Source organism: Cherax quadricarinatus, chromosome 61 (genome assembly GCF_038502225.1).
Source record: "Cherax quadricarinatus isolate ZL_2023a chromosome 61, ASM3850222v1, whole genome shotgun sequence".
In the NCBI taxonomy this organism is placed as follows: domain Eukaryota; kingdom Metazoa; phylum Arthropoda; class Malacostraca; order Decapoda; family Parastacidae; genus Cherax; species Cherax quadricarinatus.
In genome coordinates, this window is record NC_091352.1 from 23915749 (window position 1) to 23935612 (window position 19864).

The 19864-nt window shown below is 50.3% G+C and overlaps 1 non-coding gene across 1 annotated transcript; it reads left to right on the plus strand.

Annotated features, from left to right (window-relative positions):
* The first annotated feature begins 2326 nt into the window (after positions 1-2326).
* On the plus strand, positions 2327-2445 carry LOC128699533 (5S ribosomal RNA). Its single transcript, XR_008408616.2, has one exon. It is a non-coding gene; the product is annotated as a 5S ribosomal RNA (ribosomal RNA).
* The last annotated feature ends 17419 nt before the right edge of the window (positions 2446-19864 follow it).

Consider the following 19864-nt stretch of genomic DNA (forward strand, 5'->3'; position numbering starts at 1 on the left):
GCTATAATGAATGTAAATGTACCTCATCATTATTACTATAATGATAGTAAATATTCCTCATCATGATTACTATAATGATTGTAAATGTTCTTCATCATAATTGCTATAATGATCATAAATGTACCTCATCATTATTACTATAATGATCGTAATATGATGAACCTCTGCGTTACGCAAAAACCTCCCAAGCATCGTTATTAAATACTAGGAACAGGAAACAAGTACTCAGGCAAAACGAATAAGTTCATTTATTTAATGGGTTAATCAGATCTATCTCTCCTAGTCAAGCTTAAAAAATACAAGTAAAATAACTAGGAAAAAGACTGGTAATGTTGCTCATACTTGTCCTCTTGAAAAAGTTAATGACCTCATAAATAACTGGGCGAAAGCACCCAAGCACGTAAAGCTTTCATTTAATTTTAGAGATGGGAGATACTGCTGACGGAAAGGTTGAAACTCATTGATTTTATCAGGCAAAACGTTCATGAGAGAGAGACTGCCTGTTCAATAAGTATAAGTTAAACAATGGATTAAATAAAGCTGGATCAACAGCCCCTGAAAATGATGATGTAACTTATGGTATCATGTGAACTCTTGGGAACTCCCTGATGACACTTTATTAGCGCTCAATAATTTTAGTTACATTGAGGAATGTCGTTCATTTTTCCTGGACCATAAGCTGCATTGTGCCTATTTGTAAGCTACAACAGCTTGATTCATTTAGATCAATCTCCATAACTGGTTGTCTTTGTAAAACATTTGACAGAACGATACTTAATAGACTCTACCATAGGATCAGACTTCGACTCTCATGTGTAGGATTGTGCACCGGGAAGTCTGTGGAGACAATGAACTTTATCCATGGAAGCAAAGAGAGAAATGTATGAGAGTATAGTTATACCAAGACTCTTATATGGATGTGAAGCATGCGTGGTGAATGTTGTAACAAGGAGAAGGCTGGAGGCAGTGGAGATGTGTCTGAGGACAATGTGGGGTGTGAATATAATGCAATGAATGTATAGTTTGGAGATTAGTAGAAGGTGCGGCATTACTAAAAGTATTATCCAATGGGCTGAGGATTCGTTGTTGAGATGGGTCGGACATTTAGAGAGGCTGGAACGAAATAGAATAATTGGACTGTATATAGATTTTAGCGGAAGGAAAGTGGGGTAGGGGTCGGCCTGGGAAAGATTAGAGGGAGGGGGCAAAGAAGGTTGTGTGTGTGAGGGGCTTGGACTTCCAGCAAGCGTTCGTGAGCGTGTTAGATAGGAGTGAGTGGAGACAAATGGTTTTCATGGCTTGATATGCTGTTGGCATGTGAGCAAAGTTACATTTATGAAAGGAATAAGGGAAACCGGCAAGCCGGTACAGTGCCTGCGCTTTGAAGGAGAGGTGTTGATATGTTGCAGTTTTTTTCACCTGTGGTGTAGGCTCGCCTTTGGCAAGACTGTAATGGGGTGAATAATGATGAAAGTCTTTCTTCTTTTCTGTTTGGGCGAGAAACGGTCTATGTATTAATAAAAGAAATAGTAGCATTCTTAATGAAGTTAAAGTAGTTTGTAGGCGACTAGGCCTCGTCTCATCTTCATCATAAACTTAAATACTGATAAGCATTCATCATGCCTCGCCTATCTGTGTGCATGATAACAACATCACATACGTTAAATCTTACGGAATCCTTGATGCTGATGTACCATTCCAAAACCTAATAAATGCAAAGAGGCTAAAATAACATCATAGATGTTGGTAGTTACGCCATCGTTTACGATGCTAATGTAAGAATAGTGAGAATGATGTACATAACCTATATTACTTTCTTAAATAATTATGTTGTGCATATCTTAATGATAGATATAAAAGTGTCTCTCTGACACTTGGAGATAATTCCAAATGAAGCTGTGATAATTATTCTTGGTTGTCCTAAAACTTCCAAAGATTCATGATATCAGTAACAGGAGCCATGAAATTAACACAGTATTTGGCATTATAATTATATGGAATTAACCAGACACTATTACTACAGATCTTATTAAAAGTCTAGAAGTAAATAAAGGCAGATTTAAATTTATAACTCACAGGAACTGTATATCTGTAGATAACAAGAGCATTTCAACCCTCCATGGAAGCTGTGTTCATCTGATATCACATACTTGAAAATCGCTTCCCATGGAAAGATGGCAGCTTATCAGCTTCAATCTGATGTTTTACCAGATCATATTGGTACTGAAGCTGCTCTTATTCTCAGAAGCTTTAATAAGAGACATATGAATGTTGGAAGGCCAATAACAAACACGAATCAAACTAGTCAGAAACTCTTGCCTCTTGCCTGAACGGCCATACCACGATGAACACACCGCTTCTCGTCCGATCAGCGAAGTTAAGCAACGTTGGGTTTGGTTAGTACTTGGATGGGTGACCGCCTGGGAACACCAAATGCTGTTGGCATAAAACCTTTTTGGGAGGCTTGGTCATGGACCGGGCCGCGGGGGCGTTGATCCCCGGAATAACCTCCAGGTAACCAGGTAACCTCCGAAAACTTGTCAGTTATGTTTTCTCTCATATCACTGAGTGTCTTATATCCAATTGAGTTTCCCACTGTACCTCATTCAGGAATTGCCTCATGCCTGTGTAGTCTCCTGTTTTGATGTTTGCCTTCTCTACCCTTCCATGCCATATCTCTCTCTCTCTCCATGTTAACTTCCACACAACTTTCGAAGATCAAAACTGTGTCGTCCTTGGCACCGAATTTTGAGGTTCTTGTAATCAATATCCTCTAGACCAGAATTGCTCAAAGTGAATGAGAGGTCCACCGTTGCAAGCTTATTCGTTTCTCTTCCTCTCTGGCTCCATCTTCCATGTTATGTTGGTTCATATATGTTTCCATTATCACCTCTAGCAGCTTGGTGACTACTGATGTGCCCTGTGCACTGTGGTGTGACCACTATGGTAGACTGGTCTAACCACTGTGGTGCGCTGGTGTGACCACTGTGGTGCACTGGTGCGACCACTGTGGTGCAATGGTGTGACCACTGTGGTGCCCTTTCGTGTGTCTGTCATGCACTACTGTGACATTTGTGGTGCCCTTGTGTGACCACTTTGGTACACTGGTGTGACCATTGTGGTGTCCTTCCGTGTCTCGGTGGTACACCAGTGTGACCGCTGTGGTGCACTGGTGTGACCACTGTGATGCCCTGGTGTGAGAGCTCTGGTTCACTGGTGTGACACTGTGGTACCATGGTGTGACTACATTAGTGCCCTGGTGTGACCACTGTGGTGCCCTTGGTGTGACCACAGTAGTACCCTGGTGTCTCATGGAGTGACCAATGTGGAGCCCTGGAGTTTACCTAGAGGTTATTTCTGGGATCAACGCTCCCGCGGCCCGGTCCATGACCAGGCCTCCCAGTAGATCAGGGCCTGATCAACCAGGCTGTTACTGCTGGCCGCACGCAGTCCAATGAATGAGCCACAGCCCGGCTGATCCGGCACTGACTTTAGGTATCTGTCCAGCTCTCTCTTGAAGGCAGCTAGGGATTTATTTGTAATTCCCCTAATGCTTGATGGGAGGCTGTTGAACAGTCTTGGGCCCCGGACACTTATGGTGTTTTCTCTTAGTATACCAATGGCGCCCCTACTTTTTATTGGGGGTATTTTGCACCGCCTGCCCAGTCTTTTAGTTTCGTAGGGAGTGATTTCTGTGTGCAGATTCGGGACCATTCCTTCCAGGATTTTCCAAGTGTAGATTATGATATATCTCTCTCTCCTGCGTTCCAACGAGTACAAGTCAAGTGCTTCCAAGCGTTCCCAGTAGTTAAGATTCTTGACAGAACTTATACCTGCAATAAAGGATCTCTTTACACTCTCTAGATCTGCAATTTCACCTGCTTTGAATGGAGATGTTAATGTACAGCAGTATTCCAGCCAAGAGAGAACGAGTGATTTGAAAAGGATCATCATTGGCTTGGCATCTCTCGTTTTGAAAGTTCTCATTATCCATCCTATCATTTTCTTTGCACTTGTGCTCGTGGCACTGTTGTGATCCTTGAAAGTGAGATTCTCAGACATTACTACTCCCAGGTCCCTTACATTATTTTTCCGCTCTATTGTATGGCCAGAGTTGTAGTATACTCTGTTCTAGTTATTATCTCCTCCAGTTTTCCATAACGGAGTAGTTGGAATTTGTCCTCATTGAACATCATATTGTTTACCGTTGCCCACTGGAAAACTTTGTTTATATCTTCTTGGAGGTTAACCGCGTCCTCAGCAGATGACAGCCTCATGCAGATCCTAGTATCATCCGCAAAGGGTGATACGGTGCTGTGGTGTATATCTCTGTCTATGTCTGATATGAGGATAAGGAATAAGATGGGGGCGAGTACTGTGCCTTGTGGAACAGAGCTCTTCACTATGGCAGCCTCCGATTTAACTCTTTGTGTTCGATTTGTTAGGAAGTTGAAGATCCATCTCCCCACTTTCCCAGTTATTCCTTCAGCATGTATTTTGTGCGCTATTACGCCATGATCGCATTTGTCAAACGCTTTTGTAAAGTCTGTGTACATTACATCTGCATTCTGATTTTCTTCCAGTGCATCCAAGGCCATATCATAGTGATCCAGTAGTTGTGAGAGGCAGGAGCGACCTGCCCTGAACCCATGATGCCCTGGTGTAACCACTGAGGTGCCATAGTTCTGTCTTTGTGGAACTTAGGTGTGACCACTGAGGTGCCCTGGTGTGATCACTGTGATGCACTAGTGAGACCACCGTGGTGTCATGGTATGACCACTATGGTTCCTTGGTATTATTCAGTGCACTGCAGTGTTTGTTGGGCAGTAGGTGAAGCATAGCAGAGGGAGCAAGATGTCGTGGTATGAGTAGTAGGTGAATGGATGGCCTTTAATTTTTAGTGTATACTATAGATTATTTTATTTGTGTTTAACTGCTCTGATGTTTACCTGTAAGTCCCTAGTGTGCAGAGGCCTGTTTAAGTTTTGGGAGAGTACTTGGATGGTAGACAGATCCGCTGATAGGAGGGGCGTCATGGAGCTCTCCTGTCTATAAATGTTTGAACATTTTGTTTCACTCACTAGTAGCAGTGTGCTAGTGAGCTAATGTGAGTACTGGATAAAGGTGATGTAGTAGAGTAGATTGTATATACCTTATTATCATCATATTACATTTTTGTATAGGTAAGGTTTTGCGTCCTTCCTTATAATAATTAATATTGACTAATTAACATTGCACATTTAATGTGATAGTAGATGCTGGCCCAACAGTGGCTTCTTTTTTTCTATTTTACATAATATAAATGACACTAGACAGGCAGGATATTTAGCCTTTAGGAGCCAGGACATTTTCATTAAAGTAACACACCAAAAAGTTGTAACACCTTCTGTGACCACTATGGTGCTTTGGTGTGGTCACTGTGGTGCACATGTGTGACCACTATGGTGCTTTGGTGTGACCACTGTGGTGCACTTGTGTGACCACTATGGTGCCCTTACCCCTTTCGTGTGTCTGTCATGCACTGCTGCGACATTTGTAGTGACCTTGTGTGACCACTATGGTGCCCTGGTGTGACCAGTGTTGTGCCCTGGTGTGTATATAATGTATATTACCTGTTCATATAATTTTATATTGCTTATATTTGCGATAATAGCTAAATCGTAAATACATTGCTTTATATTATTATTTGACTTAGTTATATTATTAGGTAGGATATAACATTTATACATTATTCAGTGCTCATAGTTCGAGTGTTAAGTAGCTGACAGCATTGTCTAACTACTGTGTTTTCTCTCCGCTCGTTATGCTGCTGGCTTGTGTATTGCTAGGCCGCAGCAGTCCACGGAGAGTCATGTGATCAAGGGGGGATGATCACACTTAGCCTGGAGTAGTCTGTCTGACCTGCTAAGCTATTGTCTGTTGGACGTGCTTCTAGCAAGAGGTCCCTCTACTCCTCTCCCTTGTGGGCCCTTGTTGGAAGATCGTCTCTGTTGCTTTCTTGTTGTTAGTTCTGAGTAACTCTGTTCACAGAACATAGCCTAGACTTAGTGATTTTCGACGTTGTACTGAGGTTGTCCCCTCAAGGAAGGTTCCTTGATGTTGGTGAGGGGCTCTTGATTTAGGGAATTGGATCTGTGCTCCAGTTCCCCGAATTAAGCCTGAATGCCTTCCACATCCCCCCAGGTGCTGTATAATCCTACGGGTTTAGCGTTTCCCCCTTGATTATAATAATAATAATGTACTGAGGTTGTGTGTCTTATAGGCACTCTGAGCAACTCAGGTCCTGAGCTGTAGCTTCTGACCTAATGTATACTGGTATATGTGTACTGTCACAGTCGGGGATTTTCTAATGCTGAACTTAGATTCAGTAGTATGGGAGTTTTGTGACTTTTGTGGAGGATCTGCAGATGGTCCCTACTTAGTGTCGTTATATTATTTCCTTGTTCCTGATACTGTGTCGCTGTTGCTCGGCTTATCAGTCGTTTTATTGTTCAAGCAAACTGTTCTGATTGCCATGTTTGTCAAGAAGTTAGTTTATGTGAGGACTTTTAGTCAGTCAATGGTTAAGTCTAGTCGAGTCTTGAGACATAGCAAACTACTTAGAGCACATACACACACACAAACTTACTTGTATATATATGTATTATGTTATTAAATGTTAACAATGTACCAGACGGTACTTAAAAGCCATAAAGATGTGATATGTGCCTTCAGCACAATACTACTGTACACCAGAGAAGTGTACCAACTCGTATCCTATATTATATTCAATAGATTACTCTAATTTACTTTGATCTTAAACGCCTAGACAACTTTATTGTTATTAATGAACTTATTAAATTTTAATTTCTTTAGTTAGTAGCCTACCAGTTGTAATCCTAAAGCACTATTGAATCTTACTAAATTCTAATGGATAATTGGACCAGGATACTGACTACTTGTTACAAAACCCAGTAACAGGCTGGGTGCTAGAAGGGCAGTCCTTTCTAGTATTACCTGGAGATCTCTAAGCTTATTAGAAATCACGTTTTTTGTAACACCTGGTGTGAGCAATGTAATGCCCTGATGTGACCAATGTGTTGCCCAGGTGTGACCACTGTGGAGCACTGGTGTGACCACTGTGGTGCCCTGGTGTGACCATTGTGGAGCACTGGTGTGACCACTGTGGTGCCCTGGTGTGACCACTGTGGTGCACTGGCGTGACTACTATGGTGCACTGGTGTGACCACTATTATGCGCTGGTGTACCACTATGGCGTGCTGGTGTGACCACTATGGTGCACTGGTGTGACCACTGTGGTGCCTTGTTGGAACCACTGTAGAGCCCTCCTCTGACCACTGTGGTGTTCGTTCGTGTCCCTGTTGTATACTGGTGAGACCACTATGGTGCACTGTTGTGACCACTGTGGTGCCCTGATGTGACCTCTATGGTGAGATTCGTATGTTTTTGATGCACTACTGACATTTGTGGTGCCCTTGTGTGACCAATTTGGTTCACTGGTGTCACCACTGTAGTGCACTGATGTGGTTAATGAGGTGCCCTGGTACGACCAGTGTGGTTCACTGGTGTGACCACTATGGCGCCCTGGTGCGACCACTATGGTGCCCTGGTGTGACCACTGTGGTGCCCTGGTGTAACCACTGTGGTGCCATCGTGTGACCACTGTGGTTGTCAGGTGTGACCTCTATGGTGCCCTTGTGTGACCACTGTAGTGCTCTGGTTCTCTCTGTGGTGCTCTGGTAAGACGACTATGGTGCCATGATGTCTCTCTGTCGTGCCCTGGTGTGACGACTGTGGTTCCCTAGTGTGACCATTATTGTGACTTGTTGTGACCTTTGTGGTATTCTGGTGTGACCACTATGGTGTCCTTTTGTGACCACTATGGTGCCCTGGTGTGACCACTGTGGTGCCCTGGTGTGACCACTATGGTGTCCTTGTGTGATAACTGTGGTGCCCTGGTGTGACCAGTATGGTGTCCTTGTGTGATAACTGTGGTGCCCTGGTGTGACCAGTATGGTGTCCTTGTGGCCCGGTGGCCTGGTGGCTAAAGCTCCCGCTTCACACACGGAGGGCCCGGGTTCGATTCCCGGAGGGTGGAAACATTTCGACACGTTTCCTTACACCTGTTCACCTAGCAGCAAATAGGTACCTGGGTGTTAGTCGACTGGTGTGTGTGGCATCCTGGGGGACAAGATTAAGGACCCCAATGGAAATAAGTTAGACAGTCCTCGATGACACACTGACTTTCTTGGGTTATCCTGGGTGGCTAACCCTCCGGGGTTAAAAATCCGAACGAAATCTTATCTTATCTTATCTTAACTGTGGTGCCCTGGTGTGACCAGTATGGTGTCCTTGTGTGATCACTGTGGTGCCCTGGTGTGACCAGTATGGTGTCCTTGTGTGATCACTGTGGTGCCCTGGTGTGACCAGTATGGTGTCCTTGTGTGATCACTGTGGTGCCCTGGTGTGACCATTATGATGTCCTTGTGTGATAACTGTGGTGCCCTGGTGTGACCAGTATGGTGTCCTTGTGTGATCACTGTGGTGCCCTGGTGTGACCAGTATGGTGTCCTTGTGTGATCACTGTGGTGCCCTGGTGTGACCAGTATGGTGTCCTTGTGTGATCACTGTGGTGCCCTGGTGTGACCAGTATGGTGTCCTTGTGTGATCACTGTGGTGCCCTGGTGTGACCACTATGGTGTCCTTGTGTGATCACTGTGGTGTCCAGGTGTGACCAGTATGGTGTCCTTGTGTGATCACTGTGGTGCCCTGGTGTGACCAGTATGGTGTCCTTGTGTGATCACTGTGGTGCCCTGGTGTGACCAGTATGGTGTCCTTGTGTGATCACTGTGGTGCCCTGGTGTGACCAGTATGGTGTCCTTGTGTGATCACTGTGGTGCCCTGGTGTGACCAGTATGGTGTCCTTGTGTGATAACTGTGGTGCCCTGGTGTGACCAGTATGGTGTCCTTGTGTGATCACTGTGGTGCCCTAGTGTGACCAGTATGGTGTCCTTGTGTGATCACTGCGGTGCCCTGGTGTGACCAGTATGGTGTCCTTGTGTGATCACTGTGGTGCCCTGGTGTGACCAGTATGGTGTCCTTGTGTGATCACTGTGGTGCCCTGGTGTGACCAGTATGGTGTCCTTGTGTGATCATTGTTTTGCCTTCGTGGGACCTCTGTGTCGCCTTTGTACGACCACCGTGTAGCCTGGTGTGACAACTCTGGTGCCCTAGTTATTTCTGTATTGCAATAGGTGTGACCAGCGTTGTGCACTTATGTGAGTACTATTGTACCCAAGTGTGAGCACTGTGGTGCACTGCTGTGACCATTGTTGTGCAACTGTGACTTCTATGGTGCCCTCTCGTGTTTTTGTGGTGCCCTGGTATGACCTCTGTTGCGCCCTAGTGTGACCACAATGGTTCCCTGGTATGACCAAAGTGGTGCACTGGTGTGACCACTGTTGTGCACTGCTGTGACCACTGTTGTCCTATAGAGTGACTACTGATGTCCTCTAGTTTGACCACTGGTGCATGGTGTGACATCTATGATGCCCTTGTGTAACCAATGTGGTGCACTGGTGTGACCTTTAACCGCTTGAACCTTTAATTTGGTACGAATAACGCCACGAGGATACTCAGCAGTGAGAGTTTGTTGATATTCTGCACCAGTGGAAGGAGCAATTCGCCAGCAACGCTGAAGAGATAGTTTGTACAGATTTAGCAGAGTAAACTCATGCACCAACAGCCTCGTCCATGTTAGTGGCATAACCCATAATAAAACGTTATTTATAATGCACCCATCAAGCAGCAATTGCACAGGATACACACAAAGTAGCAAGACTGACAGGCTATACACAAGGCGATAGCGATGTAATCTGAAAGATACGAAGACCAGCTCCAACTCCCGGACAAGCCTCCCATATTACGGACACAGGCCATAGTTTACCTCTGTTCGTAATACTTGGTGTGACCACTGTGGTTCCCTGGTGTGACTATTGTGGTGTGCCACTGTGACCACTGTGGTTCCTTGGTGTGACTGTGGTGCTCTGGTGTGACCACTGTGGTGCCCTGGTGTGACCTCCATGGTGCCCTGTCGTGACTCGGTGCTCCCCTGGTGTGACCAATGTGGTGCACTGGTGTGACCAATGTGGTGCACTGGTGTGACCAATGTGGTGCACTGGTGTGACCAATGTGGTGCACTGGTGTGACCACTGTGGTGCCCTCTCGTGTCTCTGTGGTGCCTTGGTGTGACCTCCCTGGCACAATTGCTTGACCACTATGGTGCCCCAGTGAGACCACTGCAATGCCCTGGTGTGAACACTTTGGTGCACTGATGTGACCACTGTGGTGCACTGGTGTGACCACTGTGGTGCTCTTTCTTGTCTGCGATGCACTGTTGTGACATTTGTGGTGTACTTGTGTGACCACTATGGTGCCCTGGTGTGACCACTACGGTGCCCTTGTGTGACCTCTGTGGTTTACTTTCGTGTCTCTATGGTATACTGGTGTGACCGTTGTGGTGCACTGGTGTCGCCACTGTGATGCCCTGGTGTTACCATTGTGGTTCCCTGGTGTGACCACAGTATTGAGCTGGTGTGACCACTGTCGTGCCCTAGTGTTACCACTATGGTGCCTTGGTGTGACCACTGTAGCGCACTGGTGTGTCTCTGTGGTTCCCTCGTGTGACCACTCTGGTGCCATGGTGTGACCACTACGGTGCCCTTGTGTGACCTCTGTGGTGTACTTTCATGTCTCTGCAGTACATTGGTATGACCACTGTGGTGCACTAGTGTGACCGCTGTGGTACACTGCTGTGGCATCTGTGGTGTACTGGTATGACCACTGTGGTGCCATGGTGTGACCACTACGGTGCCCTTGTGTGACCTCTGTGGTGTACTTTCATGTCTCTGCAGTACATTGGTATGACCACTGTGGTGCACTAGTGTGACCGCTGTGGTACACTGCTGTGGCATCTGTGGTGTACTGGTATGTCCACTGTGGTGCCATGGTGTGACTTCAGTAGTGCCCTGGTGTCCTTGTGGTGCCCTGGTATGATCATTGTGGATCCCTGGTGTGACCACTGTGTCGCTTTTTTGGGGCCACTGTTGTGCCTTGGTGCGACCACCATGGTGCTGATATCTGAGCACTGTGTTGCCATGGTGACTCTGAGGTGTCCTAGTTCTCTCTCACTGTATCTGAGGTGTCCTAGTTCTCTCTCACTGTATCTGAGGTGTCCTAGTTCTCTCTGTGCGTCTCTGAGGCGTCCTAGCTCTCTCTGTGCGTCTCTGAGGTGCCCTAGTTCTCTCTGTGCGTCTCTGAGGCGTCCTAGTTCTCTCTCTGTGTCTCTGAGGTGCCCTAGTTCTCTCTGTGTCTCTGAGGTGTCCTAGTTCTCTCTCTGTGTCTCTGAGGTGCCCTAGTTCTCTCTCTGTGTCTCTGAGGTGTCCTAGTTCTCTCTCTGTGTCTCTGAGGTGTCCTAGTTCTCTCTCTGTGTCTCTGAGGTGCCCTAGTTCTCTCTCTGTGTCTCTGAGGTGCCCTAGTTCTCTCTCTGTGTCTCTGAGGTGTCCTAGTTCTCTCTCTGTGTCTCTGAGGTGCCCTAGTTCTCTCTCTGTGTCTCTGAGGTGCCCTAGTTCTGTCTCTGTGTTTCTGAGGTGTCCTAGTTCTCTCTTTGTGTTTCTGAGGTGTCCTAGTTCTCTCTCTGTGTTTCTGAGGTGTCCTAGTTCTTTCTGTATATCTGAGGTGTCCTAGTTCTCTCTCTGAGTTTCTGTGGTGTCCTAGCTCTCTCTCTGTGTCTCTGAGGTGACCTAGTTCTCTCTGTGTATTTCTGAGGTGTCCTAGTTCTCTCTCTGTGTCTCTGAGGTGTCCTAGTTCTATCTCTGTGTCTCTGAGGTGTCCTAGTTCTTTCTCTGTGTTTCTGAGGTGTCCTAGTTCTCTCTCTGTGTCTCTGAGGTGTCCTAGTTCTATCTGTGTGGTGCACTGGTGAGAGCACTCTCGTGTCATGGTGTGACCAGTGTGGTTCGCTCGTGTGACCACTGTGGTGCTCTGGTGTGACCACTGTGGTGGTATCACGTCTCCCTGTTATGCCCTGGTGTGGCCACTATGGTGTTCTTGTGTGACCACTCTGGTGTCCTGGTGTGACCACTGTGGAAAACTGCTGTGACCACTGTGGTACCCTCCTGTGACTATGGGGTGCCCTGGTGTGGACACCTTGGTGCCCTTGAGTGAACGCTATGGTCCCCTATGGTGTCTCTGTGGTACCATATTGTGACCAATGTGGTGCCCTGCTGTGACCACTCTGGTGCCCTGGTGTGACCACTGTGTTGCCCTAGTGTCTCTCTGTAGTGCTATGGTGTGACCACTGTGGTGCTTTGGTGTGACCACGGTGGTGCCCGGGTGTGACCACTGTGGTGCCCTGGTGTGACCACTGTGGCACCCTGGTATGACAATTGTTTATCACTGGTATGACCACTGTTGTGCACTGGTGTCTCTGTGTTGCCCTTGTGTGAACACTGTGGTGCCCTGGTGTGACCATTGTAATTCAATGGTGTGACCACTGTTGTGCACTGGTTGGTCTCTTTGGTGCCCTGGTATGACCACTGTTGTTCCCTGTTGTGACCACTGTGGTGTCCTGGTTTGACGATTATAGTGCGCTTGAGTGACCACTGTGGCGCACAGGTGTGTCTCGGTAATACCCTTGTGTAACCAATGTGTTCCACTGCTGTGACCTTGGTGGTACTCGGTGTGACTACTGTTTGACCACTGTGTTACCCTGGTGTGACCACTGTGGCGCCACGGTCTGACTACTCTGGTGCACTTGTGTGACCACTGTGGTGCACTGGTGTGACTACTGTCGTGCCCTGGTGTGACCATTCTGATGTCTGAGGTGACCACTGCGATGACCTGGTGTGACCATTGTGGTGCCCTTGTATAATCACTGATGCCCTGGAGTGACCACTGTGGGGCACTGTTGTATCTCTGTGGTGCCCTGTTGTGACCACTGTGTTGCACTGTTTTCTTTCTATGGTGCCCTGGTTTCACCACTGTGGTGCCCTGGTGTGACCACTGTGGTGTCCAGGTGTGACCACTGTTGTGCACTGGTGTGAACGCTATGGTGCCCTACTGTGACCACTGTGGTGCCCTGGTGTTACCATTGTGGTGCGCTGGTGTAACCATTGTGGTGCACAGCTGTGACCACTGTTCTGCAAACGTCCGCCTCTTTGGTGCCCTTGTGTGACCACTGTGGTTCCCTAGTGTGTCTCTTTGGTGCCCTGGTGTGACCACTGTGGTTCCCTGGTGTGTCTCTTTGCTGCCCTGGTGTGACCACTGTGGTTCCCTGGTGTGTCTCTTTGCTGCCCTGGTGTGACCACTGTGGTTCCCTGGTGTGTCTCTTTGCTGCCCTGGTGTGACCACTGTGGTTCCCTGGTGTGTCTCTTTGCTGCCCTGGTGTGACCACTGTGGTTCCCTGGTGTGTCTCTTTGCTGCCGTGGTGTGATCACTGTGGTGTCCGGGTTTGACAACTGTGGTGCCTTTGTGTGACCACTGTGGTGCACTGTTATTTGTGTTTGGTACCATCGTGTCTCTCTGTGATGCCCTGATCTAACTACTGTGATGACATGTGTGACCTCTGTGGTGCCCTGGTGTGACCACTGTGGTTCCGTGGTGATTCTGTTGTTCCTTGATGTGGCCACTCTGGTGCAATGGTGTGACCACTGTGGTGCCCTTGTGTGACTTCTCTGACCTTCATTCAACCCTGTTTTGGATTCCTATGTGATGTCTATCGACACATTTCAAATCAATGTGACTCCTAATTAACACATGAGTAAATGTGACCTTGAAGAAAGGGTTTAGAAAACCGCTGAGTTGATAAATGAGAAATGTGTGTAACATTAGGGAATCGTTATTCGTTTCCAGCATAAAGACACCCAGATAAGTCCCATTTATCATTGTTATCGAGACTATGGGCTGAACCCATCGATTCGAGGCAGTGGGACAGATTACCTCAAACTTCCTCATCGTCCACCTTTTTCTGCACTGGACTGAGGAAGACACTGGTTGGAGAAACATTTACGGAATAAAAATCGCAAAATGTTACACAAGTGTCTCTTGTTCTCATATCAAGCCTCATGAGCTGCCTCATGAAGCAGCCCTCGATGACCCCATGAGCTGCCTCATGAAGCAGCCCTCGATGACCCCCTGAGCTGCCTCATGAAGCAGCCCTCGATGACCCCCTGAGCTGCCTCATCAAGCAGCCCTCGATGACCCCCTGAGCTGCCTCATCAAGCAGCCCTCGATGACCCCCTGAGCTGCCTCATGAAGCAGCCCTCGATGACCCCCTGAGCTGCATCATGAAGCAGCCCTGGATGACCCCCTGAGTTGCCTCATGAAGCAGCCCTGGATGACCCCCTGAGCTGCCTCATGAAGCAGCCCTGGATGACCCCCTGAGCTGCCTCATTAAGCAGCCCTGGATGACCCCTGAGCTGCCTCATGAAGCAGCCCAGGATGACCCCCTGAGCTGCCTCATGAAGCAGCTCTGGATGACCCCTAAGCTGCCTCATGAAGCAGCCCTGGATGACCCCCTGAGATGCCTCATGAAGCAGCCCTGGATGACCCCCTGAGCTGCCTCATGAAGCAGCCCTGGATGACCTCCTGAGCTGCCTCATGAAGCAGCCCTGGATGACCCCCTGAGCTGCCTCATGAAGCAGCCCTGGATGACCCCTGAGCTGCCTCATGAAGCAGCCCAGGATGACCCCCTGAGCTGCCTCATGAAGCAGCCCTGGATGACCCCTAAGCTGCCTCATGAAGCAGCCCTGGATGACCCCCTGAGCTGCCTCATTAAGCAGCCCTGGATGACCCCCTGAGGTGCCTCATGAAGCAGCCCTGGATGACCCCCTGAGCTGCCTAATGAAGCAACCCTGGATGACCCCCTGAGCTGCCTTATGAAGCAGCCGTGGATGACACCTGAGCTGCCTCATGAAGCAGCCCTGGATGACCCCCTGAGCTGCCTCATGAAGCAGCCCTGGATGACCCAATGAGCTGCCTCATGAAGCAGCCCTGGATGACCACTGAGCTGCCTCATCAAGCAGCCCTGGATGACCCCCTGAGCTGCCTCATGAAGCAGCATTGGATGACCCCCTGAGCTGCCTCATGAAGCAGCCCTGGATGACCCTCTGAGCTGCCTCATGAAGCAGCCCTGGATGACCCAATGAGCTGCCTCATGAAGCAGCCCTGGATGACCACTGAGCTGCCTCATCAAGCAGCCCTGGATGACCCCCTGAGCTGCCTCATGAAGCAGCCCTGGATGACCCCCTGAGCTGCCTCATGAAGCAGCCCTGGATGACCTCTTGAGCTGCCTCATGAAGCAGCCCTGGATGACCCCCTGAGCTGCCTCATGAAGCACCCCTGAATGACCCCCTGAGCTGCCTCATGAAGCAGCCCTGGATGACCCCCTGAGCTGCCTCATGAAGCAGCCCTGGATGACCCCCTGAGCTGCCTAATGAAGCAACCCTGGATGACCCCCTGAGCTGCCTTATGAAGCAGCCGTGGATGACACCTGAGCTGCCTCATGAAGCAGCCCTGGATGACCCCCTGAGCTGCCTCATGAAGCAGCCCTGGATGACCCAATGAGCTGCCTCATGAAGCAGCCCTGGATGACCACTGAGCTGCCTCATCAAGCAGCCCTGGATGACCCCCTGAGCTGCCTCATGAAGCAGCATTGGATGACCCCCTGAGCTGCCTCATGAAGCAGCCCTGGATGACCCTCTGAGCTGCCTCATGAAGCAGCCCTGGATGACCCAATGAGCTGCCTCATGAAGCAGCCCTGGATGACCACTGAGCTGCCTCATCAAGCAGCCCTGGATGACCCCCTGAGCTGCCTCATGAAGCAGCCCTGGATGACCCCCTGAGCTGCCTCATGAAGCAGCCCTGGATGACCTCTTGAGCTGCCTCATGAAGCAGCCCTGGATGACCCCCTGAGCTGCCTCATGAAGCACCCCTGAATGACCCCCTGAGCTGCCTCATGAAGCAGCCCTGGATGACCCCCTGAGCTGCCTCATGAAGCACCCCTGAATGACTCCCGGAGCTGCCTCATGAAGCAGCCCTGGATGACCTCCTGAGCTGCCTCATGAGGCAACTCTGGATGACCCCCTGAGCTGCCTCATGAAGCACCCCTGAATGACCCACTGACCTGCCTCATGAAGCAGCCCTGGATGACCCCTTGAGCTGCCTCATGAAGCAGCCCTGGATGACCCCCTGAGCTGCATCATGAAGCAGCCCTGGATGACCCCTGAGCTGCCTCATGAAGCAGCCCTGGATGACCCTCTGAGCTGCCTCATGAAGCAGCCTTGGATGAATCCCTAAGCTGCCTCATGAAGCAGCCCTGGATGACCTCCTGAGCTGCCTCATGAAGCAACCATGGATGACCCCCCTAAGCTGCCTCATGAAGCAGCTTTGGATGACCTCCTGCGCTGCCTCATGAAGCAGCATTGGATGACCTCCTGAGCTGCATCATGAAGCAGCCCTGAATGACCTCCTGAGCTGCCTCATGAAGCAGCCCTGGATGACCTCCTGAGCTGCCTCATGAAGCAGCCCTGAATGACCTCCTGAGCTACCTCATGAAGCAGCCCTGGATGACCGCCTGAGCTGCCTCATGAAGCAGCCCTGGATGACCTCCTGAGCTGCCTCATGAAGCAGCCCGGGATAACCCTCTGAGCTGCCTCATAAAGCACCCCTGAATGACCTCCTGAGCTACCTCATGAAGAAGCCCTGGATGACCTCCTGAGCTGCCTCATGAAGCAGCCCTGGATGACCCTCTGAGTTGCCTCATGAAGCAGTATTGGATGACCTCCTGAGCTGCCTCATGGAGCAGCCCTGGATGACCCTCTGAGCTGCCTCATAAAGCACCCCTGAATGACCTCCTGAGCTACCTCATGAAGCAGCCCTGGATGACCTCCTGAGCTGCCTCATGAAGCAGCCCTGGATGACCCTCTGAGCTGCCTCATGTAGCAGCCCTGGATGACCTCCTGAGCTGCCTCATGAAGCACCCCTGAATGACCTCCTGAACTACCTCATGAAGCAGCCCTGGATGACCTATTGAGCTGCCTCATGAAGCAGCCCTGGATGAACCCCTGAGCTGCCTCATGAAGCACCCCTGAATGGCCCCCCTGAGCTGCCTCATGAAGCAGCCGTGGATGACCCCCTGAACTACCTCATGAAGCAGCCCTGGATGACTCTCTGAGCTACCTCATGAAGCAGCCCTGGATGACCTCCTGAGCTGCCTCATGAAGCAGCACTGGATGACCCCCTGAGCTGCCTCATGAAGCAGCCCTGGATGTCCCCCTGAGCTGCCTCATTAAGCAGCCCTGGATGACCTCCTGAGCTGCCTCATGAAGCACCCCTGAATTACCTCCTCAACTACCTCATGAAACAGCCCTGGATGATCTCCTGAGCTTCCTCATGAAGCAGCCCTGGATAACTCCCTGAGCTGCCTCATGAAGCACCCCTGAATTACCCCTCTGAGCTGCCTCATGAAGCCGCCGTGGATGACCTCATGAGTTGCCTCATGAAGCAGCCATGGATGACCCGCTGAACTACCTCATGAAGCAGCCCTGGATGACTCCCTGAGCTACCTCATGAAGCAGCCTTGGATGACCTCATGAGTTGCCTCATTAAGCAGCCATGGATGACCCCCTGAACTACCTAAAGAAGCAGCCCTGGATGACCTCCTGAGCTGCCTCATGAAGTAGCCCTGGATGACCCCCTGAGCTGCCTCATGAAGCAGCCCTTGATGACCCCCTGAGCTGCCTCATGAAGCAGCCCTGGATGACCCCTTGAGCTGCCTCATAAAGCACCCCTGAATGATCCCCTGAGCTACCTCATGAAGCACCCCTGAATGACCCCCTGAGCTACCTCATGAAGCAGCCCTGGATGACCTTCTGAGCTGCCTCATGAAGCAGCCCTGGATGACCCCCTGAGCTGCCTCATAAAGCTCCCCTGAATGACCCTCTGAGCTACCTCATGAAGCAGCCGTGGATGACCCCCTGAGCTGCCTCATGATACAGGCCAGGATGACCCCCTGAGCTACCTCAAGAAGCAGCCCTGGATGACCCCCTGAGTCGCCGTGAAGCAGCCCAGGATGACCCCCTAAGCTTCCTCATGAAGCAGCAGTGGAAGACCCCCTGAACAGCCTCATGAAGCAGCCCTGGATGACCTCCTGTGCTGCCTCATGAATCAGCCCTGGATAACCCCCTGAGCTGCCTCATGAAGCACCCCTGAATGACCCCCTGAGCTACCTCATGAAGCAGCCCTGGATGACCCCCTGAGTCGCCGTGAAGCAGCCCTGAATGACCCCCTAAGCTTCCTCATGAAGCAGCCGTGGAAGACCCCCTGAACAGCCTCATGAAGCAGCCCTGGATGACCTCCTGTGCTGCCTCATGAAGCAGCCCTGGATAACCCCCTGAACTGCCTCATGAAGCACCCCTGAATGACCCCCCTGAGCTGCCTCATCAAGCAGCCGTGGATGACCTCATGAGTTGCCTCATGAAGCAGCCATGGATGACCCCCTGGACTACCTCATGAAGCAGCCCTGGATGACCCCCTGAGCCGCCTCAAGAAGCAGCCCTGGATGACCCCCTAAGCTTCCTCATGAAGCAGCCGTGGAAAACCCCCTGAGCCGCCTAATGAAGCAGCCCTGGATGACCCCTGAGCTGCCTCATGAAGCAACCCTGGATGACCCCTGAGCTGCCTCATGAAGCAACCCTGGATGACCCCCCTAAGCTACCTCATGAAGCAGCCCTGGATGACTCCCTAAGCTGCCTCATGAAACAGCCCTGCATGACCCCCTGAGCTGCCTCATGAAGCAGCCCTGGATGACCCACAGAGCTGCCACATGAAGCAGCCCTAGATGACCCCTTAGCCACCTCATGAAGCAGCCCTGGATGACCCCTGAGCTGACTCATGAAGCAGCCCTTGATGACCTCCTGAGCTGCCTCATGAAGCACCCCTGAATAACCCCCTGAGCTGCCTCATGAAGAAGCCCTGGATGACCTCCTGAGCTGCCTCATGAAGCAGCCCTGGATAACCCTCTGAGCTGCCTCATAAAGCACCCCTGAATGATCTCCTGAGCTACCTCATGAAGCAGCCCTGGATGACCTTCCGAGCTGCCTCATGAAGCAGCCCTGGATGACCCCTGAGCTGCCTCATGAAACAGCCCTGGATGACCTCCTGAGCTGCGTCATGAAGCAGCCCTGGATGACCTCCTGAGCTGCCTCATGAAGCAGCCCTGGATGAAAACCTGAGCTGCGTCATGAAGCTCCCCTGAAAGACTCCCTGAACTACCTCATGAAGCAGCTCTGGATGACCCCCTGATCTGCCTCATGAAGCAGCCCTGGATGACCTCCTGAGCTGCCTCATGAAGCAGCCATGGATGACCTCCTTAGCTACCTCATGAAGCAGCCCTGGATGACCCCCTGAGCTGCCTCATGAAGCAGCCCTGGATGACCCCCTGAGCTGCCTCATGAAGCAACCCTGGATGACCCCCTGAGCTGCCTCATGAAGCAGCCCTGGATGATCCCCTGAGCTGCATCATAAAGCAGCAATGGATGACCCCCTGAGCTGCCTCATGAAGCACCTCTGAATGACCCCTTGAGCTGCCTCATGAAGCAGCCCTGGATGACCCCCTGAGCTGCCTCATGAAGCACCTCTGAATGACCCCTTGAGCTGCCTCATGAAGCAGCCCTGGATGACCCCCTGAGCTGCCTCATGAAGCACCCCTGAATGACTCCCTGAGCTGCCTCATGAAGCAGCCCTGGATGACCTCCTGAGCTGCCTCATGAAGCAGCGCTGGATGACCCCCGGAGCTGCCTCATGAAGC